Source organism: Anolis sagrei, chromosome 1 (genome assembly GCF_037176765.1).
Source record: "Anolis sagrei isolate rAnoSag1 chromosome 1, rAnoSag1.mat, whole genome shotgun sequence".
In the NCBI taxonomy this organism is placed as follows: Eukaryota; Metazoa; Chordata; class Lepidosauria; order Squamata; family Dactyloidae; genus Anolis; species Anolis sagrei.
The window spans coordinates 193085348-193112727 of NC_090021.1; the positions used below are offsets into that span (position 1 = coordinate 193085348).

A 27380-nucleotide genomic window follows, 5' to 3' on the forward strand; every position below is an offset into this window, starting at 1 on the left:
GTTGAAATGTTGTGATGAACATTTTGCAATTGTCACTTTCTCAATTTAGAAACACATTTTCCAATTTCTTTGTAAAATAAATCTGAATGTGTTTAATTGTCAAAACTATACTATACTAGCTAAGCTGACTAGAGCACTGCTTCTTCAACTGTGGGTCTGACCCCAAATGGAGTCCCCTTAGCTCAATGCTAGGGTCATGAAAAATTTGATCAAAATAAAAGTTTTTTTATCTTCACCTACTAGCTGTTTTAGACATTACATTAATACGTTAGCAATAACGTAAAGTATTTGCAGTGGACTCAGCAGAAAATGCTTCAGCCATATTTCATAAAAAGGAAAAAACTGACAAGTTTAAGAAACCTTGCTAAAGCTGACTTATTATTAGTAAATGTTTGATTGTATACCTATTTTATAGTCTTATATACCTGGGGTCACATAAAAATTTCTCAAATGGAAATGGGTTGTGAATGAGAAATATTTAAGAAGCCCTGACTTAGAGCTCTCTCGCAATTAAACTTTTAGTGCATATTATTATAAGCACCCTGAGTCCCCTTGGGAGGATAGGGCGGGATATAAATAAAGATTATTATTATTATCATCATCATCATCTTATTAGCATCAATACATATGCATAATAATAACTATTCTTACATTATACAACAGGAGTATACAGTCTTCAGGGTCCAGAGGCTCAGGGGGGCAGGGACAGAAAATAACACAATTTGTGCCCTCCAAGATGTTGTGAAGGAGGCAATTTTATTATGTGCAATCGGAACATTTTTTTTCAAAACAATATGTTTATGGACCATACATAATGCACACCTTTTCTTTTCCTCTTATATTTAACATTTATGAATACAGTGTACAGATATGTCAGAGCAGCACATACTACAGTTGTAAATGTGAAAAGGACTATCTGTGGCTATCACCACACTAAAAAGGTTGATGCATATTTTAGCCATATTACAGTTGCTGAAGTGGGGTCTATGGGGATGGAAACCACCAAATATCCATTAATCTAGATATTACTATCCAGTGTCAATTACAAAACATTCTGGCCTAGTGGTGACAAGATAACATGGAAAACAATTGAGTATAGCAAAGTAGGTTAGACAGTGAACACCTGCTGTATAGTCCATAGTTTTTTATTTATTATTTATTTATTAAAGATATTTATATTCTGCCCTTCTCACCCCGCAGGGGACTCAGGGCAGAGCACAACATATATACGGCAAACATTCAATGCTGGGACATAAAACCGTAAATATATACAAACATTAAAATCACTTTTCCCAGTGCTTTATACCACCCCTACTGTCCTCCTGCCTCTGTATCTGCCTCGATCTGCCAATAGAAGAGGCAGCCCTGAATGCATTATGTCACCATGTTGTTCCACTTTGGAACTCATTCCGCATCCCCAGCTCATGACATAACAGAGTTCTTTGTACAACTTGTAAACTGGGCTCTGGATTGATATGATGTCTAGTAAATTATTATAATCATAAACAGTAATATTTCATTTTTACTGCACTCCGATGAATGCTGCCACAACCTAAACATAATCAACAAAGCACCGAAGTCACTTTCTGCTTAACATTTAAGTGGTATCCTGGTAACCTAAGAAACAAAGATCACAAGGCAACAAAAACATCCTAAATCGATTTCAGTATCAGTCCATATATGCTCCAACACACAATGAATCATGTCTCCAAGTGGTGATACAAATGATTAACAATCATTCAAATGTAATTCCAATTGAAATGAGTGTGCAGCAAGCACGTACAAAAAAATATCCAGGAACATTTCCATCCTGCCTGCCATATGCACTTTTAAATTTTTGACTCTAACTGGATTTGTATTTGAGCTAGCTGGTATTCATTTACTTATTTAGAGTTTGACAAATTGCTTGGTTTCGACCAGATTAAAGTAGTCCGACACCTCACCTCAGTGCTTTTTTGTTCTCCCTCTCCTCCACCCCTATCTCTTTTCCTTTCACCTTGGCCTTTCTCACTTTCCACTCTTTAAGCTGGTTCCAGTTTTTGTCTAAAACACAAACTTTGTCATCTCCCTGCATTACTGTCTCTTTTCTCTCCCCCACCCTCTCCCAATCTTTCTTTTCATTGATCTTTTTCTCTACCCCTGTGTTTAGCCTTTCCATGCTTTAGGTTTCTTCTCCAACCTCATGAGTACTATGTTCACACATTAAGACGAGCCCCCGGTGGTGCAGTGGGTCAAACCCTTGAGCCAGCAGGACTGAAGACCAATAGGTTGGAGGTTCAAATCCCGGAAGTGCATGGATGAGCTCCCTGTGTCAGTTCCAGCTCACCATGTGGGAACATGAGAGAAGCCTCCCACAAAGATGGTAAAACATCAAACATCCAGGCATCCCCTGGGCAGTGTCCTTGCAGACAGCTAATTCTCTCAAACCAGAAGCGACTTGCAGTTTCTCAAGTCACTCCTGATTCGAAAAAAACAACACTAAGACAACACGGAGACCTCACAACCTCTGAGGATGCCTGCCCATAGATGCAGGCGAAATGTCAGGAGAAAATGCTTCTAGAACATGGCCATACAGCCCAAAAAACCTACAACAGCCCAACACTAAGACAATTATATCCTGATGATGCAAATAATGTGGGAATTATAAAATGGTTTATTAGTACATACACAGACAACACTAATGGTCCAGTGAGAAGCAATGTGAATTTATAGACAGAAAACAAGTGGTTTGGGTTTTTTAGATTCTCTGTCTGTAATGCAGGGGACTACAAATAGCAGGACAAGGTGATTTGTTTTTCCCCCAGGACTGATGTGTTTTCCTGCTTTTTCTCCTCATAAAGCTTTTGTGTCTGTAACAACTGCAAAGAATACTGATATTCAAGAGGTATACGCTTCCCAGCCTAACTACTCCAAAGACACCAGATCTTGTCTGATCTTAGAAGCTAGACAGAATGGGATGGGAGACCACCAATGAATGCTAGGTGCGATAGATTATATTTCAGAGGAAGGAACTGTCCAAACCACTTCTGAAACCCCATCTACGCTGAATATTTAATGCAGTCTCAAACAGGAAGGAAGCAATTTTGTTGTGCAGATGATTGCATAGGAATTTCTGGAACTAGTTTGAGACCCAGATGGTGAGTACACAAACCACTGGTGCACATTAAGGATTGTCTTTTACATGCTTTTGTGGGAGTTGGTTGTCTGACCACTGCAGTTTAAAGCTAGCTTTGAACTAAATTGAACAATCAGTGAAGATGGGGCTTGAGTATTTCTTGTGTAAGACAACTTATTACAAATAACATCTAAGTGAAGCAGGCAGTACATTAAAAACAACACAGAGACCTAACTTGACTAAGCAGCATATGCTATCCAAAAAGCATAACAAAAAAAAAAGAAAATTCTGAGTTAACAGAGTGCAAACGACTTTTACATTTTGAACTCAGTTTGCACCAGCTGAAGTAAGCTGAGGACAATAGGGAAAGTAAGAGAAAAGGAGAGAAATTGGGATATTTTAAAGGCAGCTGCAAAGATGGGAAAACAGAAAAATAATTTGGGCTGTCCTTGCTAAATAGGGACAGTTGGAGGGTATGTGATTATCTCTCATTCATAATGCAGTTCTGTAAAAAAATCCTTACAGCTGATCATAATGGAGGCTTATAAACAGTATAAACATTCACACTTGCCTCTAATAGATAAGAGTTCTTTCTCCTACCCTGGACCTTCCACAGATATATAAACCTCACTTGCCTAGTTTCCAACAGACCTCACAATCTCTGAGGATGCCTGTCATAGATGTGGGCAAAACGACAGGAGAGAGTGCTTCTGGAACATGGTCATACATCCCGGAAAATTAACAGCAAGCCAGTACAACCTCTATATCCAAGGGGATGCATTCCAAGACACCACTGCCCACATGGAAGCCTGGAACTGTGAATAGTGAAATCTATATTTCGACTGTACTGGAAGCATATCATAAAATAACACTGAATGACCTAGAGAGGTCCACACACACTTTTTGGAGCGCAGATATGCGAAACCATGCACATCAAGTTCATGGATATGAGGAATGCACTGGAGAAACCCTGATCGAGCAATCTGGGGACAGAAAGAAAACATTTATGACTGTACCTTATCTCCACTTCTCATACATTGAAGTTACTGGACTAAAAATACAATCTCATTTAGCAACCTATCTTGCCAGATGGCTTTGGCTGATTAAAAACCTCACTATATACTGAGCCAGTGGCAAGACCCAGGGAGCCTCCATGCTTTCTCAGCCTGGCCACTGGGAGAAAGTGAGTGGGGTGGGAGGATGGAAGCATTACTATTGACATGGTTTGAAAAATTATATGCTCTTTAAATATATTATAGACTCCCTGCTCCATTGTTCTGTGAAGCAGTATTTCAAAAGTAGCAATAAAGAGCAGAGTGCATCTCATGAAAGATAATAGTAAATAGGATTCAAAACATTTATCAACAAGCTGACTCCATTTTGAGTCTATTAAATGCTAAAAGCCTATTACTGTGTTGCTTAAATGGTTCCCCAAGCTCTAATTTCTTTGGGAAAAAAATGAGTATTTACAATTAAATAACTTTAATTCACACCCAGTGCATTTAGTCTTCTCCACGTCCTCTCCCTTTCTCCATAAGTCACCTTGCCTGGCGCTCTAAATCTCACTTGTAGATTTAGCTGTTGCGTATTATCTTAATCTTTAAAAGAACGGGAAACCCACAGCGTGACCCCCATGTTTTTAAAGAATGTTTATTTTTCTCTACTACTTTATGTCCATCAATGTCAAGAACATCTCTGCATTTTATTACTTGACACATTCATCTATAAATCTTCTTTATTCGGAGGCAAATATTAAGCAGCAGAGGGGCAATCTTTCCCTTGAACTCTGCTCATGATGCCACACTGTGCAAGCAGCCAGGCGCACTCTTGGACTAGATCAAAAGAAGACATTGAGAGATGCCTTAGTGAAAAAGACGTATTTAATAAACTCTTCTTTATCTTTTCAATAAGACTGCCATGAGACTCTTGTTTGGACAGAAATCCCTAAGGCAAGAAGCCATGGCAGAGAAAGCTGTGCTCTACTCTCATTCTTACCTACACTCTTAGTTTGGAAGCAATGAGTTGCAAGTCACAATGTTATCTGTGAATAACAAGTGCATGATGATGACCCTTTTGCAAGCAACTTCACAAATGCTTAAACATAGAGTAAACCCATGGTCTACCTCCAGAGCCCCCCTAAATATAAAAAATTGTGGATGCTTATGTCCCATTAAATACAACATTGAAAGAAAATGGTGTCAATTTATGTTATTATGTGTGTATTGTTATTATGTTCAGGCACCGAATGTTTGCCTTTTTGATTGGAATCCACCCTGAGTCCCTTCGGGGAGATAGGGTGGAATATAAATAAATTATTGTTGTTGTTTATTCATTCAGTCGCTTCCGACTCTTCGTCACCTCATGGACCAGTCCACGCCAGAGCTCCCTGTTGGCCGTGGCCACCCCCAGCTCCTTCAGAGTCAAACCAGTTACTTCAAGGACACCATCCATCCATCTTGCCCTTTGTCAGCCCCTCTTCCTTTTCCCTTTTCCCCAGCATAATTGTCTTCTCTACGCTTTCCTGTCTTCTCATGATGTGGCCAAAGTACTTCATCTTTGCCTCTAATATCCTTCCCTCCAATGAGCAGTCGGGCTTTATTTCCTGAAGTATGGACTGGTTGGATCTTCTTGCGGTCCAAGGCACTTTCAGAATTTTCCTCCAACACCACAGCTCAAAAGCATCTATCTTCCTATGCTCAGTCTTCCTTATATTATTATTATTATTATTATTATTATTATTATTATTATTATCTATATAAATAAAAATGAAATGTTTGTGTGTGGGATTAACATAACTCAAAATCCACTAGACAAATTGTCACCAAATTTGGACACAATACACCTATCAGGCCAACGAGACTACTGCAACAAGCACTGTGTGGGGTTGCCTTTGAAGACTGTTTGGAAGCTTCAAATAGTCCAATGAGAGGCAGCTAACTGGGGCGGCATACAGGTAGTACACAACCGCCGGGTTGCGTCACCTCCCCTGGTTGCCAGCTTGCTACCGAGCACTATTCAAAGTGCTGGCTTTGGCCTATAATGCCTTAAATGGTCCCGGCCCATGAGATGAATGCATCTCCCTCTATGAACCACCACGGGGACTAAGATCTACTCTCAGTCCCACTACCGTCACAGGTGCGATTGGCAGTGAGAGAGAGGGCCTTCTCAGTGATTGCCCCTCAGCTATGAAATTCCCTCCCTGGCGAGATTAGATCAGCCCACTCCCTCCTGTCCTTCAGAAAGATGGTAAAAACTTGGCTATGGGATCAAGCCTTTGGGACAGTGCAATAGAAATTTCACTCTGCTGATTTGAGATGGCTAAAATTATTTTAAAAGTGGAGATGACTGCTTTTAGTGTTTATGTATAATTATAGTTTATTTTATGTTCCGGCATTGAATGTTTGCTGTATATATATTGTACTCTGCCCTGAGTCTCCTTCGAGGTGAAAAGAGAGGAATATAAATGCTTTAAATAAACAAACAATTGTTTCGAACAAAACAAAGAAAGTGTTTCTCTAGATTTGTTATGCTAAGACTATTTCATTTCCAAATTAAGTCAGCTTGTATTGTTTACATGATGATAAATCTCTTTTTATAAAATATCTGACAGAGTAATAATTGATTTCACCCAATTGATCCAAACTGGAACTCAATGAAACATTTAAATCTTTTCCATGCTTACTCCTACATTTACCCTCCCCAAAAGTGCTGTACAGCTTCCCTTTCTTGAGTAGCCAAATTAAAATCGATAACTTTGTTTGATGGTATTTCTTTGAAATATGGATATGCCTCCAAACAACTACCTGGATTTGTTCTGCAAGTGCTTATGTAAGGTCTCTTTTCTTTTCATAAACCAGCCCTGCATACTGCATATTTACAAAAGAGATTTAAAAATACAGCATTAATCATTCTAATGTTTCTTTGGTTGCAGGTTGCAAGTCGCTTCTGGTGTGAAAGAATCAGCTATCTACAAAGACAATGACCAGGGGATGCCCTGATGTGTTACTATCCTGCAGGGAACCTTCTGATTGGCACAACCTGGGGATCACAACCAGACACATCTGCCTATACTTCACATCAGTGAAAACATCTGCCTTTGCACTTTATTACTCTGCTGCTGAATACATATGCCAAGTATGGAATACATCTCACCATGTTGATACAGTGGATGTGGCTCTTAATGAGATGCTGCATTATCACAGCATGTCTACGCCCTACACCACTGGAGAAATTATATTGTTTATGTCCAGTGACAGCAACCACCAAGTTTCACAAGCAAAGGTTGACAGATTGATTCAGGACAATTGTCGTATCACTCAGAGAGAAATTTCAAGCATAATCGGCGTTTCACAAGAACGTGTGGGTCACATTATTGCTTTGCTTGGCTATCAGAAGATCTGTGCACGATGGGTACCTAGGATGCTGACGCCTGAAATGAAAGAGCACAGACTTGGAACTTCAGAGACTGTATCTCACCACCGTACAACATCCTCCATACAGTCCAGATTTAGCACCGTCTGATTTCCATCTGTTCCCGATAATGAAAGAAGATCTGAGGGGACGTCATTATGTTTCTGATGAAGATGTTGAGAGAACTGTGAGATGCTGGTTGCGGTAACAGAGTGTCGCCTTCTTCCATGACGGCTTCAGAAAACTTGTTCATGAAACATGAAAAGCCCAGCCATGAAAGCCTTCGACAAAACTTGTTCATTGTTGGCAAAAAAAAAGTATCCAATTGTTTCATGATTATGTGGAAAAGTGAATAGTGGTAGTTAAAGAGCACATTCTAAGGATTATTTAGGTTTGATTTATTAAAATATTCCCATCCAAACCCAAGTAACGAAGGTGGAGGCATTACTTTTCATTCAACCCTTGTATATGAATTGCCTTCAATTCCACTCTGAAAATTTACCATTTCATAGTGCAGTAGATTACAATTTAGGCACTGCTTGTATCCTACATAAACCAGAAATGACTGATGCTATTTATTCTTTAAAAGAATAAGTGCAATGTGTAAATGTACTTTTATTTATGTCTATAACCTTACTCATGCAAAACTATGTGTGGTATAAACATCAAATATTTACTGAAGGGGCAGCTTGCTTTCAAATCTAACACAGCAAGCTGGACATATTTTGCATGGACAATGTTAAAAGATACCCCATCCATCATACATTTTGCAGGATCCATCTATCACATACTGCCAATGTGAAATCCCATTTCAGCATAACTGAATTTCCTTCCACAACATTAATGCAATTTGGTAAAGACAGTTGCATAACAGCTTTTAAAGGAGAGCTACCTATTTTTAGTAATAGCAGCCCCACTCAGTGTGATCAGAAAAAACTGTGTTTGTGATACATAGAGTATGGTTGTAATGTTGTGAAAAGTATGTGAAAGTTTAAAAAAAACCTAGATAACAAAGATTAATAACTGGGTTGTTGTAAGTTTTTCAGGCTATATGGCCATGTTTCAGAAGCATTATCTCCTGACATTTCACCTGCATCTATGGCAGGCATCCTCAGAGGTTATGAAGTCCTCACAACATCTAAGGATGCCTGCCATAGATGCAGGCAAAACGTCAGGAGAGAATGCTTCTAGAACATGGCCATATAGCCCAAAAAACCTACAACCACCCAGTGATTCCAGCCATGAAAGCCTTTGACAAAGATTAATAAAATACTGTTGCCTCCTTGATACATAAAGGGAGATTTATGTTTCAATAGTTATTTGCAGCCATCTATTGAACTGATTTCTGAGATAAAACTGTATACTTTGTCAATGTAGATGTTGATCAAAATAATATTTTTACACCCAGTTCAGACATAAGGGGAAACCATAGCTTTACATTATGTAAACAAGCCGCAGAATAAGCTTGCGCTCATGTGCCCATTCCTCTTTCCTCCTCTTTCATATTATCAGAGGCTGCACTTTGATCCCATCTCCTTCTCACTAACCACAGTTCAAAGCACAGTTACCCACATTCAGATGATGCGGAAACTGTGGTTTGTTTAAAAATAGAAATGGAGGTTTCCCAGTCTTCTTACAAGACGGGAGAGGGACCACAGGAATGTTAGGTTTACTGTGATCTATTCATACAGCAGAAGATAACATGGCCACGTGCCCTATTTTACTGTGGAGAGTCCTGTGAGAAGGCTGAGGTTTGGTTTCAAGATAAAAGAGCATAGGAAGGGAACAGCTTTGCCCATCCTTGCCATAACAACAACAGTGCTACAGACACATTCATGCTTTTATCTATGCAATACTGACAGTTTATATGGCAGCGAAGAAGGGGCCTGCCACTCAACAATCAATGCCTGAAACGTCAAGATCACGTGTCTTTCGGCTGACTCTATGCCTACCCACACTACACAATTATAGCAGTATGATTCCACTTTAACTGCCCAGATTCAATTCCATGGAGTTTAGGGAGAGACATTTTAAATTCTCAGCCAGAGCACTCCCATAACTCACCAAACCACAAATTCCAGACATCTATGGGATACAAACAAGTAATGAATAATAGTGCTATCATTGTGTAGTGCCAAAGGACCTTTCGTTAACATAACGCTAGAAGCCCCTGCTGGCGCAATGGGTTAAATCCTTGTGCTGGCAGGAGTGCTGACCAAAAGGTCAGCGGTTCAATTCCTGGGAGCGCAGGGAGCTCCCATCCATCAGCTCCAGCTTCCCTTGCAGGGGACATGAGAGAAGCCTCACACAGGATGACGAAACATCCACACGTCCCCTAGGCAACATTCCTGCAGATGGCCAATTCTCTCACACCAGAAGTGACTTGGCGCTTCTCAAGCTGCTCCTGACACACACACACGCAACACATAATGCTGAGACAGGAACACAAGCAAAGGGTGAGAACCAATGAGTCAAGCTAATTCTAGGATTAATTTTATTTTAAAAACAACTAACTTTTTCAAGACACCTCTCTAACCATTGGAAAAAACACATTTTGTTAAAAAGTGGACTTGACTTTAATTCTTTTTTTTTTTCTAGCCTCAATGGTGGTGATTTGTTTTGATTTTTCGTGTCAGGAGCGACTTCAGAAATTTCAAGACGCTTCTGTTGTGAAAGAATTGGCCGTCTGCAAGGATGTTGCCCAGGGGATGCCTGGATATTTTGATGATTTACCATCCTTGTGGGAGGCTTCTTTCATGTCCCCGCATGGGGAGCCGAAGCTGACAGAGGGAGCTCATCGGCACTCCCCGCAGATTCGAGCCTTCAGTTCTGCTGGCACAGAGGTTTAACCCATTGTGCCACTTTTGGTGTTGGTTCGATTCTTTGTTACACAGACCCAAGTAGTAATCTGGTATAGTATGGAAGGAACCCAGTAACACTGAGTTCCAAATTTTACCATACAACTAGGTTTAGGATCTCAATTCCCGCCGTCCCCTGGCAAAAACCAATTACCTGCCAGCAAAAGAAAGGAGATGAAATCCTTATGCTAATCTTAATATTATTTGCAATTATTAATTAAATATTTATTAAAATATTGATTAATTCCAAAGCACTAACTATGCTTATACTTCTTCGCTTTTACTGAGCCTATCTTTTTTTTTTATAACAATACAACATCATTGCCTTTTGTTTTTGCAGAGCTCTGTGAGAAATCTGTTGAGGTAGTGATACCGTTGTTATTGTTTTTTTTCTAATGCAAGTACAGAAGGGGAAAGCACTGTGTATTCACATTAATAAAATATGATGTTCCCAGTTCTGCAAAAGCCTTGCTGACATTATTCTAATTTAAGATACTGCCTGCTCAGTATATTAGAGTAATTAGTAAGCGTTTCACTAAGGAAAGCTCAAAGAGGGGGAACTCAAATATCCATGTACAGCAGATCTATGGCCCTGAACTGAATGTCATAAAAATAATCTGCCTCGTGGCTATTTGTTATTAAATAATAAATCCGATGCTAAAATTGCAGAAATAATTCTGCAGATACTTTGTCCATGGCGGAATCACATCTAACTGAGAATGTTATTAAGTGACTAAAAACATACACATACTAAGGGGAACATACTTAGAAGGTATGAATTGGTTTCGCAACTCACCAAAGAAGATCCTCTATCATAAATAGTTCATGAAGTACTTAATGGTACATTGAAACAAATTAATTCCCAATCCTGGAGTACCCAGTGGCATAATGGGTTAAACCCTTGTGCCGGTAGGACTGAAGACCAACAGGTAAGAGGTTCAAATCCACGGAGAGCACGGATGAGCTCCCTCAGTCAGCTCCAACTCCCCATATGGGGACATGAGAGAAGCCTCCCAAAAGGATAGAAAAACATTGACTTTTGTGGATTTGAATATTCACAGATTTGATTACCAAGTTGATTACGCTGTGCTCAATGCCTTCCAGTCTTGTTGAAGGACCTAGAGATTTCTAGGAATCTCTAGGTTCGCTGATGAGATTCTATGGTCAGTTATCAGTGGACGTCGACCACAGAGTCATGCTGGAAGACCTAGAAATTCCTGGAGAAGTGTTCTCTCAGGTTGAAAAACCTGCCGTTTCTTTATTCGCAGTTTTTGACTTTTATGGGATTCCCTCTGCCCCTAACCCAGCAAATGTAGAGGACTCACTATAAATAAATGAAACCTGAATTAAACAGTGCCCCTCCCGGAAAAAAAGAAAGACTTTGTCCACATTCAAATTAAAGTTAATCAAATGATAATAATGGGTTATACTACTACTACTAATAATAATAATAATAACAATAACAATAACAACTATATTTTTATACCCCGCCTCCATCTCCCTGAAGGGACTCGGGGCAGCTTACAAAGGGACAAGCCCGAGAAATACAAATTAAGACAAACACAATAAAATAGAATAAAAAACAACACATCTGGTAAAAACCTGTTGGTCCAATAGGTAAATAAAAAATAAATTAAACTGCATATTTACAATGGGATAACAACAACAACACTTTAGTTATATTCTGCCTTCTCCCTGTGGGGACTCAGAGTGGCAAACAGATACTGGCAAACATTCAATGCGTTGTTACAATACATTAAGACAGACAAACACAAAGGCAGAAACTTCTCCTTATTTTTCTGGCTTTGGAGGCACTGCTCATCTCTGGCTCTGGGGAAGGTAACTGTTTTCCATTTTCAAGCCGAGGAGCCTGCATTGTCATTTCCTGGTCGTGTGACCGGCACGACTGCTTATGCCTTTCCCACCAAAGTGGTACCTATTTATCTACTCACATTTGCATGTTTTTGAACTGCTAGGTAGACAGGAGATGGGCTAACAACGGGAGCTCACCTCTTTCCAAGGAGTCGAACTGCTGATCTTCAGGTCAGCAGTTCAGCAGCACAAGGGTTTAACCCATTACGCCACCGCAGCCCTTGGAGATAAAATCAATAACAAAATACCTGGGGCTTTACAGGATTCTACGCTGACCATAAAATGCAGTTTCAAACTGCACTATATAGCAGTGTAGATGTGGCTGACGTCAGAATAGCTAGGCCTATTCCCATGGATGTTGGTGGCAGGAGATGGACCAAGTAGTATTCTTTTTGCATAGTTGTTTCACTTCCCAGTCTCAGCTGTAGTTAAGGTTCCCACTGCAATTCAGTTTGCTTTTTCAGGAAATATGTTAGAACATACGAGATCCTTGGGTTGAAACCACGATGTGAAAACTATGCTTGACTCAAAGAAATTGTGCCCAATAACAGAAGGGCTTTGAGAGCAGAGATATATGCGAAGAAAAAAGCAGAAGGTCTAGAATTCATCTCCAAGGAAACTAATGCATGAACAATGACCAACAACAAATTACTTATTACAATTCTGCTTCAGTTAATTTACGGGCAGAAATCCCATTATCTAGTTCTCCAGTTCGAAATTTGAAAAGAGTGCAATTTAGTATCTTAGAGGAACCCACTCAAGAAAGAAGCTTAATGGCCACGCACTGTTTATAACTCAGAAAAGGTCAGAAAAACACATAAATGGTAGATGAATGGAAAAAGTGGCCTTACCTGCACTATTGATTCATTTCATGATATGACCCAAGCGCAAGTGATAATCATGTTACTTTTAAGAAAAGCTTGGAAATGTATTTATTTATTTGGAGTACAGTTGCATTATCATTGTCTGCATGGCTACTGGGCATGCTCACCGGCCATTCTGGGTTTTCTAGTTTTCTGGATTTTTACCAGGAAGGAAACATACGAAAACATAAGCAGCTATAGAAACAGTATTTGAAAATAGCTCTTTAAAAAAAAAATCTGAATGAATTCCTGCCTAAACAGGCTCACTTTATAAATCAGATGGTGAATTATCTAAGTGCTGATGTTGAAAACATAACTCAGGACCTGGGGAGTCAAGCTGTGCTCTTTCTTCCTCTTCCATTATCTCTGTAAGTAGAGATTCAGCAATCAGAAATTGTAGGGATGATGCGAGCAGCGTGAAAACATCCCTCCTAGAGCTCTAACAATTGCAAACCCATCTTTGGAGTAAGGAAGTCAATGCTGTGTCTTGAAAAAACACAGGGAACTGAACTATTGGATGCGGTGACGCCATTTATTTATTGGTTATACTCTCACTTTATTGTTTTTATATCACATCCACCCCAGAATATATTTCATTTTATCTACAGTGAAACTCGATGGTGAGCTATTCTAGACTATTTTTTCTTACACACCTATGGTCCTTCTGTGGAATTTGAGACTGAGGACGCATCTACACTATAGAAATAATGCAGTTTGATCACACTTTAAAAACCACGACTCAAATGCTATGGAAATATGTGAGTTGTAGTTTTCCAAGTTCTTTATATTTCACACTATGCTATCAGACAACTGTGATCCTATTTTAACTGTCATAGTTGCATCTAATGAAATTATGGGATTTGTAGTTTTCTGTTATTCTTACTGATATTCCCATGATCCACTGTACATTAAAGAAGGAACATGTGCATGGCCACACAACAAGAAATCTGTCAGAGTATCGCATGCCTGCCTTTTCAGACTTAAGTCCAATTGTGTCAAATGGGGCTTGCTTCCAGTCAAGAGGATGTAAGATTAAAGCCTCCGTTCAGAAAATCCTCTGAGCAATTTATCTTAGTAGATCCTTCCGAGTTTCATCAGATTTCCACAGAACACCTGCCATCTTCAACTACTAATTGTAATATATACACAGCTCTTGGGTCTTCAAAAACCCAGTTTAAAAATCCCAGTCCAACTATTTAATTTATCTGGAAGGAAATAAAGGATCTAACCTGTTCCCTTTGAAACCGATGACAGATTCTGCATTTCATCAGGCCTGGAGATATTCTCACATGATACTTCTCAAAAGAGCCTTTGCCCAAGGAAACCCCGGATGCCTTTTTAATATTCAATCAGTCTTTTTGATGGCTAATCCCCACAAAGAGAATCCAGTTTCCGTTATGATTAAATCCGAGAGAAAACCCTTTCTTAAGTTAATTTTCTATCAAAGTCGGCTTTTAATCTTTATACATTTCACAGAAACATCCTTTCTGGACACATTTTGACATTTGTTTGGTTATATCATAAGCAACTGTGTTATTTTGGCAGATGTAAATAGAAATCACAAAGAGTTGATCAGATTCTTCAAGTGACAAACATATTCATGTTTATGTGTCCCTTTCTTTTCAATACAGTCAGGAGATTTTACAGTTATGTATTGTGTCTTAATATCTATTAACACACGTGTACTTCAATCAAGGGACTAAAAACAAGGCTAGAATGGCTGTATGCAACAAATCCAGGTCTGATGAGATCAAGTTCAGAAGGACAAAAACCCAGGTTGCAAAGGGCTCAGATTTATTGGAAGCTGAAAACACAAACAAAATATTGGGAGGAAAATTGTATCCTATATACTCATTAATATCTCTAGAAATTTTTGTCAAAAAACCAACCCCTCAAAACTGGGTCAAGTTATCCAGGGGTGAATATTACTACCATTCCTTAATTCTTATAAAAAAAAACAGAATTCCTCTCATAAGTCTTTCCCTTTATTGCCAAAATGACTTCGTGTAATAAGGTAAAGATTTCCCCTGTTGTGTCTGACTCTGGGGGGTGATGCTCATCTCCATTTCTAAGCTGAAGAGCCAATGTTGTCCATAGATACCTCCAAAGTCATGTGGCCGACAGGACTGCACGGAGCACCATTACCTTCCCGCAGAAGTGGTACCTATTGATCTACTCATTTTTGCATATTTTTGAACTGCTAGGTTGGCAGAAGCTGGGCCTAACAGCGGGAGCTCACCCCACTCCCCGAATTTGAACTGCCAAACTTTTGGTCAGCAAGTTCAGCAGCTCAGTGGTCTATCCCACTGCACCATCAGAGGGGCGTAATATGTAGCAATTGGTTAATATATATAAAGAGCTGCAAGACCTTCAGGGTATCATTCAATAACAGTTCTTAGAAATTATAGCATTGTGTTGTGGTGCTTTGAGTGTTGGACTATAACTCTGGAGACCAGGGTTTGAATCCCCACTTGACCATGGAAATCCACTTGGGCAAGTCATACTCAGCCTCAGAGGGAATGCAAAGGCTCTAAACAAGTCTTGCCAAGAAAACCCCATGACACAGTCATCATAGAGTTGTAAGTCAAAAAGGGCTTGAAGACAGACAACAATAAAATCAAGGTTTAAAATGTTGTGGTAGGGTTTACTAGTTAGGGCTAGCCATATCATCAGCATAGAGAGATACCCACTTTCAAGACCAAATACTAGAGCAGTGGTTCTCAACCTGTGGGTCCCCAGGTGTTTTGGCCGACAACTCCCAGAAAACACAGCCAGTTTCTCAGCTGTTAGGATTTCTGGGAGTTGAGGGCCAAAACATATGGGGACCCACAGGTTGAGAACCACTGTACTAAAGGCAGGAGAGCAGCTGCCCACTATTTTGACTCCCCTAAACTAACCTGTTGCTCTTGTTGTCGATATTTTTGGGGAGAGAGGGGAGTTGTTTTTTCACCAATGCCGAAGAAATATTGAGTTGTCAGATCAGTCAGATTTTGAGTTAAATTGGCAGGGGGATCAGTTTTTTGTTTATGCAGAAAAATGTCTTGAACTAGTCCTAGAGCTACTTAAAAAACAGTTTAAAGTGGTTGAATTTGGGTCCCCGGTGCTAACTTCAGTAATGAGCACGGTCATAACAGGAAAAGCCGGTTCTTTAAATACCATTTTTAGGACTTATATAGATTCTGCATGAGCAGAAGTAGAATCACACAATGAGATGCAAACAAACAGACCAAAGCTAATGTAATGTTTTTTTTTCTTTTTGACATCAGTAGACAATTGGCATCATCTGTTCTAGTTTTCTTGCACTGTTTTATTTCCAGAAGCAAAGTTCAGAGACCCATAATAAAGGTTGAAGTGTTTATGTCTCATCCAACAAATTAGCAGCATGGTTGATATCACACGTTAAATGTTGATACAGTGGCTGGCTATAAACAAATACAATTCATATCATGATCTTGAAAAGCAAACAGCATAACAAATAAGGTTAATTAGCAGTGTGTGTATGTGTGCTTACACAAATGGGTGCCTTCAAGTCCCCTGTCAACTTACCATGACCCCATGAATTTCATAAGGCATTTCTTAGGCAAGGAATATTCAAGTTTTGCCCATTCCTTCCTCTGGAATATAGTGGCTAACAATTGTTAAAGGCAACAGTTGCATATTCAAATTGATGTTCTCTCAACACATGGTTTCAAAATGCTCTGTCAAATATATAATACCTGGTAAATGTATAACAGCTATCTTTACTCCCCCAAAACCCCTCCTGAAATTTTTTTACCCCCCCCCCCCCCCCGAAACAAAATCCTGGCTACAGGCCTGGCATCCCCCTTTCCCTCTTTCTTTTAAACATTTTGTTCTCTGTATCAAAGGAGAGGAGACAATTCAGTCACCTCCTTTTCCTCCAATACAAGGTTGCATGAATAATTGCAGGAATTTGCCAGCCAAGGAAAACCAAGAGAGATCTTAAAAGGGCTTTCTGATAAGAAGTCAAGAATGGGAGGGAAATCTATATAAATAAAAATGTAATTTTAGTTTGTGGGATTAACATAACTCAAAAACCACTGGACAAATTGACACCAAATTTGGACACAATACACCTATCAGGCTTACGAGTGACTATCACTCATAAAACACTGAAAAACACAGCAGAAGAGACTTAAAAAGCCAAAAAAGCAAAAAGACGCTTTAGCACATTCACAAAAACGACTCCCCCGGCAAACAAAACACACAATGGGATATCCACACTCTCTTCCAGACTACAGCTCCCAGCATCCCCTAGACCAGGCCTTTTAGTAGATGAGGATGATCCACATGCACTGCTTTCAAGCTGCAAGCTTTCTTCTCCTTAGATTTATTTGAGAGCATCCCAGTCCCTGCATATTTCCAATTTCTTATTCCTGGACTACAACCCCCAGCAACCCTCCAGATAGATAAGATAGATAGATTAGATAGAGATAGGTAGGTACAGATCAATCAGAAGGACTGCTGAGAGTTGCAGTCCAAGAATAGATAGAGAAGGAAGAAAGGAGAGAAAAGGGGAATGAAAAGGGAGGGGAGGAAGGGAAGAGGAAGAGAAGAAAAGATAAAAAAGCAAGGAAAGAGAGAAAGAAAGAAAGAAAGAAAGAAAGAAAGAGGGAGGGAAGGTTGGCCACAGCAACGTGTGGCGGGTACAGCTAGTAGAAAATAAGATGAATGTGCAACAGATAGAACAGGGTGAAGGAGGTACTTCAGCCAACAGTTGCTGAGAGATGGAAGGGAAGTGGTTGGAGGACATTTGCATGCAGGCGGAGCAACACGTATGCCTTCAATCAGAATCTTGCTCTCTTGGTTGCTTTCCTTTCTTCAGTGTCCGACTATTAATTCAGGCAGTTCAAACTAAGGAGAATGTGAATCCTCTACATTTAACAAGTTTTCTCCATTACAACCTGATTTCCTTGGAGATACATATCTCAATAATCTGAGTTGAAAACTAAATTCTTCATTACTTTCTAGCTACAAATCACAAAGAAAACCATGTTAAATGCAAAATATTTCAGTAAGGAAATTTGTGTGCCATGGCAAACTCATTTCATCACTCCAGAGAGAATCTCTTCTAAAAATGTGCAGAACATTGACCTCCAATATGTGGAATAGAATGAGGTCCCCTTGTACACCTCAGGCAGCAAGGAATCAAAAGAAAACAAAAGCATTGTAGGACATATTACTGTGTATGCAAATGTATGAGAAATCATCACATGGTGGGATCCTCAATGACCCAACAGAGGCAGCTCCAGGTTTAACAAAATACCCTTCTTCAGAAGTCTTTGTTACTGATTATTTCCTCCCTTTTCCTCTCACAGTCCTCACTTCTTATATATTTGCTCTTTTCTTCTGGACTCCATATATGCCAGCAACCAGAAAGAAAGTTCAAGATGAGTAGAGGGCCTTCTTTTTTTCCATGGTTTGCACACTCAGAGAGAGAGCAAGTAAGCAGAGAATGAGAGTAAGATGAAGCAAGACTCAGATGGTCTTGGCATTGGCAACAGGAATCCATATGTCTACCTCTCATGCCAGCTTTGGGATCTTGCTTCTTTACCCTCACCTTCACAACAGACAAGACACCTATGAATTTCTCAAGTTCACTTGGTGGGAACACGGGCATTTTCAGTGGCTACATCCAGACTGTGAATCTCCCTCCCAAGAGAGACTAAGGTCTTTTTCATGCAACTGTATAAAATCCACATTGAACTGAATTTTATGGCAGTGTGGACTCAGATAATCCAGTTTAAAGTAGATACTGTGGATTATCTGCCTTAATACTCTGGGTTACATGGTTGTGTGGAAGGGCCCTAGTATGGCCCCATCCCAGCTGGACCTTCCACAGGCAGGCATTTGGGGAAAGGGAAGGGGTGCACAGCTGGGAAGGTTGTGGGTGGGATTCAGAAGGAGGGGATCGTAAGTTTAAAAAGCTATTTTAAGTGTATTTATTACATTTTAATATGTTTTTACCTCAATACACACTGTATTATTTAATTTTTTTTAAATTTTGTGTTGCGCTTTTTAAAACTATGATCAAAGTGTGGGATTGTTAGCCACCTTGAGTCTCCACAGGGAGAAAGATGGAGGATAAAATAATAACAACAATAACAGCAGTCCTTTCACGTTACACAGTTATAGCACTATGATTCCATGCCAACTGTCATAGTTATGGAAATTTACAATTTACAATATACATGGAAATTTACAATTTTCACTTTCCAGCCTTCAGAATCCTCGGCCAAAGTTGAACTACCTTTTCCTATGGAGGGCAATGACGTCCTACTACATTGCTGTCATGCCTGCGTTTCAATGATAATTACATCACATTCTGGACAGTTTTGACACCATGAGATAGGTAAGAGAACAGAACAGCCTTCCTGGAACATGTCTTGATGCATGTCTCATGGCAAGATAATGATTCAAAATAAATGGGAAGATATTTCATATGCTACGCACCTTCCTACCCTAAGGCACATTTCATATGCGACACCTTCCATTCAATCTATCTCCTGCTCAAAGAAAACTTTAAAATGCTCTTGATGTTGGATGGAAGAGCACTTTTCAGCACTGAACACAGAATATATTAACTATATATAATTATATTGATCATATATAGGGCTGGAGGCTGGGGTGGTGGGGGTCTGAAAACACAAGCATTGCTAAGAAAGCATGGAAGAGCAAACATAGATCTCTTAATGGCTACTAATTGTGATTTATTTATTTTCCTATCATTTATCTGTTTGGTTGTACCAATCCATTTAGTTTTATTGGCAAGAATACTTGGGTGGGTTGCCATTACCTTTCCCAGGGAATGAGAAGACAGGAAAGCTGGGAGAAGACAATGATGCTGGGGAAAAAGGAAGGAAAAAAGGAAGAGGGGCTGACCAAAGGCAAGATGGGTGGATGATATTCTTGAAGTGACTGGCTTCTGGAGCTGGGGGTGATGATGGCTGACAGGGAGCTCTGGCGTGGGCTGGTCCATAAAGTCACAAAGAGTCGGAAGCGACTGAATGAATAAGCAACAACAATATCTGTTTGGAAGCTGCTATTGCATGTGCTACTGTGAGCTTCCCAGGGTAAATTTGTTTATTATTTTGGGAATGGAATATTATTTATTTAGGGCGGATTAGCGTGTACACATATATGGCAAACATTCAATGCCGATTTGACATACAACGTATACAGACATACACAGAGGCTATTTAACTTTTTCTGGCCGCCAGGGGAGCTGTCGCTTTCATCGTCCATCTGCGACACTGATGAAGTACTTCCGCATTCCCCGCATGCTTTTGCTGGAGTGCTTTGCTGGAGTCTTTTTTTTTATGGCCTCATAAATTAGTTAATATTAGACTAGACAGGCCTTCCTATGTACACGAGGAAACTTCTAAACAAAAATAACAACACAATTTTATATAGCAACTAATATAAACATTACTTTATAAGTAACATACGAGAATAGAAGGAGAAATGACAATGTATGATTCGGTACATAAGGAGGGCAATACAGGAAAAGGGGGAAGAACACAGAAGAGCATAACAGGTGATTTGTGTTCAGATGAGTAACGCATTATAAGGCTGAGTTTCCACAGACTATAACTGGCCAATAACCACTATGAAATGTTAATTTGTGTGAAACTACCTAAATACTAGAAAGAGGGATGACATGACTAGTTTGTTTACACAGCTTAAAACAGTTTGACTTTAACTCAGTAGGAGGAGAAAAAACCACCAAGATGACGTAGAAAAACAACAAAAGATAAGCATACAGAATGTCCAGACATACACGGAAGTCAGGTCCACCACTAATTGTCTGGAAGGTTTCTGCTTCCTGAAGTTGTTTTCTTTCCCTCCTTCCCACTCTTTCACACACACAAGGTAGGAAGAACAGAAAATATACAATAAATTACAATACTCTCATAGTAGATTCAAAGGCTCCATCACCCTGGTTAACTTTCACAAATGGAAGATGCTGCATAGGAAGATAGTACATACTTTCAGATTCAATGTTGCTCTTACCTACTTCCCTTCCTGCTTTTTTCATTGAAATTCAAGTGGAGGGTCATTCACTGAGGTCTGAGCAAATACGTATATACGCTCAACAATCTAGACAGAGAAGCATGTACATGAAAATACAGGCTCTTGTCTCCTTGACAGTTATGACTAGAAGCCAAGACCTGATGATTCCAAGATCTGAGATTTCACGAGTCCAAAAGTCAACTTCAGGGTTTAAAGATCTTTTAAGAAACTTAAGTATATTTATGATCAGAAACTTAAAAAATAGTGTTGCTCTGGTCTATGCAGAAACATGTAGACATCCTAGCTGCTTTAGTATTTTAAACTCCTGCTTCTTTAATATGTGGGAAGGATTTTATTTCACACATAGAGACCCTTCCTGACTTAGAGTAGGAAATAATAAATACTGGAGTTAGAGCAACCAAAATGCCAGCATAGCATAGTAACTTTCTGGTTTCTCTAGAATAGTTCTAGAGTTCTGTGCTAAATGATGGGGAGAAATTGAGTGTGGAGGAAGGAATTAAAATGGGAGAAAATTAGTGGGTTTTGTGGCCATTATGCCAGAGATAGATAATGCAGAAGGAGTTAAGGAGATTAATAGATTACTCCTAATTTTGTTTGCCAGGATGCAAAATCATGGGTTCTTTCCCCCGATCCAGGGGAATAGCTATGGAGGGAATAGCTATGGAGGGCATCAAAAAAAGAAGACATTGCCCACCCAAATTTCTGTCATTGACAAAGAATAAGTAATTTCTGCTTAAAACGCTTATATTTGCTTTGTTTGGACACACCCCTCCTTGTTTTATTTTGCTGGCCAGTTTTGTTTGGATGCCTGAACTATGTTTCTTTAAAGTTCAAATGAAATTTTAAATTATTGCAATGCTAGAAATTTGGAGACTGAAGGAAGCTCGAGGATTAAGCATTTTTCAAAGGGGGGAATGCCCTCCTCACTGTCCTTCCAGTTGTCCCCCATCCCCTAATTTTTCATGCCATCTGCTCTGATTAAATGCTCTGGACATGACAGATATTTGCATGACATTTTAGTCAGTCCAAGGAAGACATCAGTCAATCTTGTTTTTGCCTTTCCCACTAGTCCACATGGCTACTTTAAAATATTGTTTTGCGTTGTTTTGTTTTGCTTGGGAAGTCAGTTCTTCCTCTCCCTGTCAGAGGGCACAGGTCTGTTTAGTACTGTGATAACAGAAAAGGCGGATTTTTGACAAGTAGCAGAAGGCTGAAAGTCTGTATTTCATGTTACTCATATTCCATCCAATATTAATACCTGTTGCTCCCGAAGGCATTTATTGTAGAGAAAATAGGTGAATAGAAAATAGTTTCCTATAGCTAAGGAAAGAAATGTAATGTATTGTCGAAGGCTTTCATGGCCGGAACCACTGGGTTGTTGTAGGTTTTTTCAGGCTATATGGCCATGGTCTAGAGGCATTCTCTCCTGATGTTTAGTCTGCATCTATGGCAAGCATCCTCAGAGGTAGTGAGGTCTGTTGGAATCCTTTTTCCTAGTTCCAACAGACCTCATTACCTCTGAGGATGCTTGCCATAGATGCAGGCTAAACGTCAGGAGAGAATGCCTCTAGACCATGGCCATATAGCCCGAAAAACCTACAACAACCCAGAAATGTAATGTATTCAGTAGCAGGTTAGAATTTTGTAGTCTTATATATTTCTTGTTCTTTCTTCACGTCACTAACAGATACATAAGTTGTCTATGAATTTAAACTTACAATGCAATCGTATGGCTAGTGACAATTAATCCTGAAGCTTAATGGAATAAATTTCCTACTAAATTTATATGCAGGATGGCAGCTTTGGGTATTATGGTTCACCGTTTTACTTAGGATAGTGTGTGTGTGTCATTGAAGGCTTTTATGGCTGGAATCACTGGGTTGCTGTAAGATAGATAGATAGATAGATAGATAGATAGATAGATAGATAGATAGACAGACACACACACACATATACATACACCCCCACACACACACAGACACAAAGTAAATTAGCATCAGAGACCTGTTTAACCCTCATGTTGTTTCAGAATAGCTTTATCACATGCCTCTATTTCAGAAGAATACTCAAAGCCACTAATATATAGTTAGATTTTCCATCAAATCCCAATTCAATGATAATCGATTATATGCCAAGGGTATGCACTTAATAGTTTAGATGACTAGAGACTACTGGGAAGTAGGATGGCCTTTACAACCAGAAATACCATTTTCATTCTTTTAGTGGCTACATTTTCCCCCCTACTGATTTGAATCTAGACAGAAAGGTTGTAAGAAGTGCAAAATGTTCACTATTTTAGACCAATTCTGGAGACTCATTAGGAGAGCAGAAATAAAGTCATTGGGTTCCTTGCCTTGGGGGGAAATGCCAGTCTCGGTTTCTTTGACTTCACGTCTCCCTGAAATGTAAGACTCTCAGTGCAACCGCAAGCCACCTGCCACCAAAGAGCTAATTACAGCAGTGACTCAGCAGCTCCAGGACATCTGTGCCAAAATGAAAACCAGCTGTTGGCTAGCAGAATGGGGGGAGGCGATGTAAAACATTTGCCAGCACCAAATATATTCCAGTCCCCAGTGTGCCCATCACACTGAAATGGCCTTCACATATTGATTTTAAGCCCGCTAAAAGCTTAGAAAGGGATTTTTGCCAATTATTCCAACAGTGTCGTCTCAGATCAGGAGCAGGGAATGATGTAGCTCCCCAGATCTTGTTGAAAGCAACTCCCAGCCTTCCTGGCCATTGGCTATTCAGGATGAGGCTTGTCGGAGTAGTAACAATAGTTCAGCAGTATCTGGACAGGTGTACTCTAGTCGTTCTTGTGAGTAGATTTAAGTAGATCTCCTGATCAAATGGGCCACTGCAGAAGCCAAGGGTAGAACGATATGATAAGTACTGTGAAGAACCTCATCTCTATGAGTCTAAGTCCCCTTCTACACTGCATATAATCCAAATTTTCAAAGCAAATAATCCACATTATCTGCTTTGAACTGGATTATATGAGTCCACACTGCCAAATAATCCAGATAATTTGGATTTTATATGGCAGTGTAGAAGGGGCCTAAGAAACTTCATATAGTTAAGGAACTCAGGGCTAAACTACATTAAATACACATCAGAAAGCTGAGTTCCTCCAGCTTTCACCTATTTGGGGGGGGGGGCACACATCCTGATTGCTGAGCTGCACCTTAGCATGGGTTTCAGGGGAGTGTCAAATGGGGACAGAAGGAAAAGTTGTGGGCAAAGATGCTTTAGTCATACTTACTGGCACCTATGAGGGGGATAGGTGATATAAATCCTCCCAAAACTAGGCTGAGGAAATGAGACCCCCCACCCTCCCCAATGATCTGGCTGAATTGGACAACCAAGACTCTTACGTGAATGAGCCTCTTTAGGCGTTGTTAATCAGATGTGTCCTAACAGGCCAAACACTAAAAACCCAGGGGCAATTCTGCTTTCACAAAGGTCTAACCTCCTCAGAAGTGATTATTTCTCTACTAATACAATAGTCAGTTTGAAATGTCAGTGAAACAGAAGGTTCTGGATAATTTGACTGCGGCTTTGTGCAAATTCTTTCTTCACAACTCTACACACATGATTACCTCTACCTGAGCTACTGTTTTTAATGGCGTTTCTTCCAGTTCAAACAACATATAAAGAAATGTCTCCCTGTACCACACGCAGAACTGTTTCTCACAAAGGAGTTGTGTTCCCTTGAGTCAGCTCTGAGTAGTATCCATAGAGAGGGTTGGGGGGGAGCCAGGTCAGGAAGGCCTATCAACATCAGCTCTGAACACTCTGGATCCAGGCCATGATACCAAACCTAAACCTGACAACCAGAAGCCCCTCAAACAGGAGTTCTCTAGACACACACACATACACACACCCTCTATACACAAGACAAGAGCATATTCCTCAGTAGGAGTCAGGTTGTCAACATTTGACTGGACACAGGCCATTTGTTTCATGCTGTCAATATCAATAAGCTTCTGTTGGACTTATTTTCTTCAATCTTCCTCTTTTAGTTCAGTTTCATCAGTAACTGACATTTTTGTCTGGAAGCTGAAAGTTTGGGAACTGAAGAGAAAAATGGTTGCAGTTGTGGCTCAATTGCTGGATAAAATTAACTATTGTCAGACTTCGTGTCATGGAGTCAATATTAAATAAAACATGCATGTGCATTCATCATTCAGCATTATTTTGCCTTATATGAATTATGAAAATACAAGCCACAATCTGTAATGAAAGCCCATTGTTTGCTACCTTTCTGCATCATGTCATTTTCATAGCAAATTTATTTTTGTATGGATATCTGTGTGAAGGAGAAACTTGTTCATATGCACCACGGAATAGTGGTTGAATGTATTTCCCTAACACAGGTATCCAAATTTTCGATATTGGGAATCTGCTGGCGAGGTGGTGGGGGGTGGGGAGTTCAAATTATGTGGCAGAAGCTTTCCTTATCAATTACATTCCCAGTTTCAGGATAGAGTAAAAGACTGATCAATCAAACTCATTACAAAATATTAATTGCTCATCCTTTTCATATGCTAAAACCAGAGCTTGAAAAATTGACTTTTTTTGGTCATGGCAGCTAGGATATTCCAGGAAATGCTGCCCAGAGAGGTATAATAAGTAGATGGCAGTTTTAGGGACCAACATTACAGATTTTTGCCACATGGATAAGTTGAGGATCATTCCAAAAAGAAGGGTAAAAATGGTAAGGTAAAATACGAGAGTTATCCAGAAAGTAAGGTTACATGGAATGTAGCTCTCGCGGGGAATTTCCACAGGGGAAGTTGGTATCACTGCCATGCAGTGGGAACCCATCAGAAGCGAACGAGCAGTGCTAGTCGTCAGTAACTCATCGACTGGCATTGTGGTGAAGGTTAGAGATGAGCGTCCTCATTGTATTTCCCTCCTAATACACTACCTAAATGCTAAGGGCATGAATGCCACTGCGATTCATTGCAAAATCATTTCAGTTTATGGAGAGGATGTAATGTCAAGATAGCATGTGACAAAATGGGTATGGAAAATATTGTGAGACCATGAAGAAACTTTGCAGAGCCATCCAAAACAAATTTTGTGGGATACTGATGGCAGGAGTCTGTCTCCTTTGTGACAATACGCGTCCACACACTGCTCATGCAACACAAGAGTTCTTGACTTCATTTGGCTGGGATGTTTTAAACCACCTCTCTCACAGCCTCAGTCTCCCACCCAGTGACTATCATCTGTTCACTAACTTGAAGGAACACCTTGGTGGAAAACACTTTTTCAGTGACTATGAGGTTTTTTTGTTTTTTGTTTTTTTATGTCAGGAGTGACTTAAGAAACTGCAAGTCACTTCTGGTGTGAGAGAATTGGCTATCTGCAAGGACATTGCTCAGGGGACGCCTGGGTGTTTTGATGTTTTACCATCCTTGTGGGAGGCTTCTCTCATGTCCCTACATCAGTGGTTCTCAACCTGGGGTCCCCAGATGTTTTTGGCCTTCAACTCCCAGAAATCCTAACAGCTGGTAAACTGGCTGGGATTTCTGGGAGTTGTAGGCCAAAACATCTGGGGACCCCAGGTTGAGAACCACTGTCCTACATGGAGAGCTGGAGCTACAGAGGGAGCTCATCCGCACTCTCCCTAGATTCGAACCTACGACCTGTTGGTCTTCAATCCTGCCAGTTAAAATCGAAGTGACGAACTGGCTGAAAAAAGTAGAGAGATGACACAGATGACAAAATGTATTGAACTGAATGGTGATTATGTGAAAAAATAATGTAATACCTGTGCTACAATCCATGTAAGTTTTATTAAAATATATTCACTCTTTGTATTTTTTTAAAAAAAATCTTGTAACCTTACTTTTTGGATAACCCTCATACACTGGGTTTTATGTAAATCAGGCCATGTTTTTTGGATTGATTTTTTCATTAAAATTCCTAGATTTATACATGAGTATATAGGGTAACTTTCCCTGATTGTCAAAATAAAATAAGCAAAGACTAGTTTGATCAATATATCAAATCAGATGCATTATTTTTTCTGATCCTATCAGAGAAAAACATGTAGTATATGTGGTGAAAATCTAGTGAAAAGAGGATGGAATTACAGCAACCGACATAGCCCAGCGGTTTCATCTGAAGGATATACAACCATTGAGCGGATTCCATTATTACAAAATCTCTAGCTGTGCAACAGATACATGAAAAAGAAAC

At 39.8% G+C, this 27380-nt stretch overlaps 1 protein-coding gene across 5 annotated transcripts in view; it reads right to left on the minus strand.

Moving 5' to 3' along the window:
- Positions 1 to 27380, minus strand: part of RAPGEF4 (Rap guanine nucleotide exchange factor 4) — a 199934-nt gene that overhangs the window by 85292 nt on the left and 87262 nt on the right. The window lies entirely within an intron of this gene.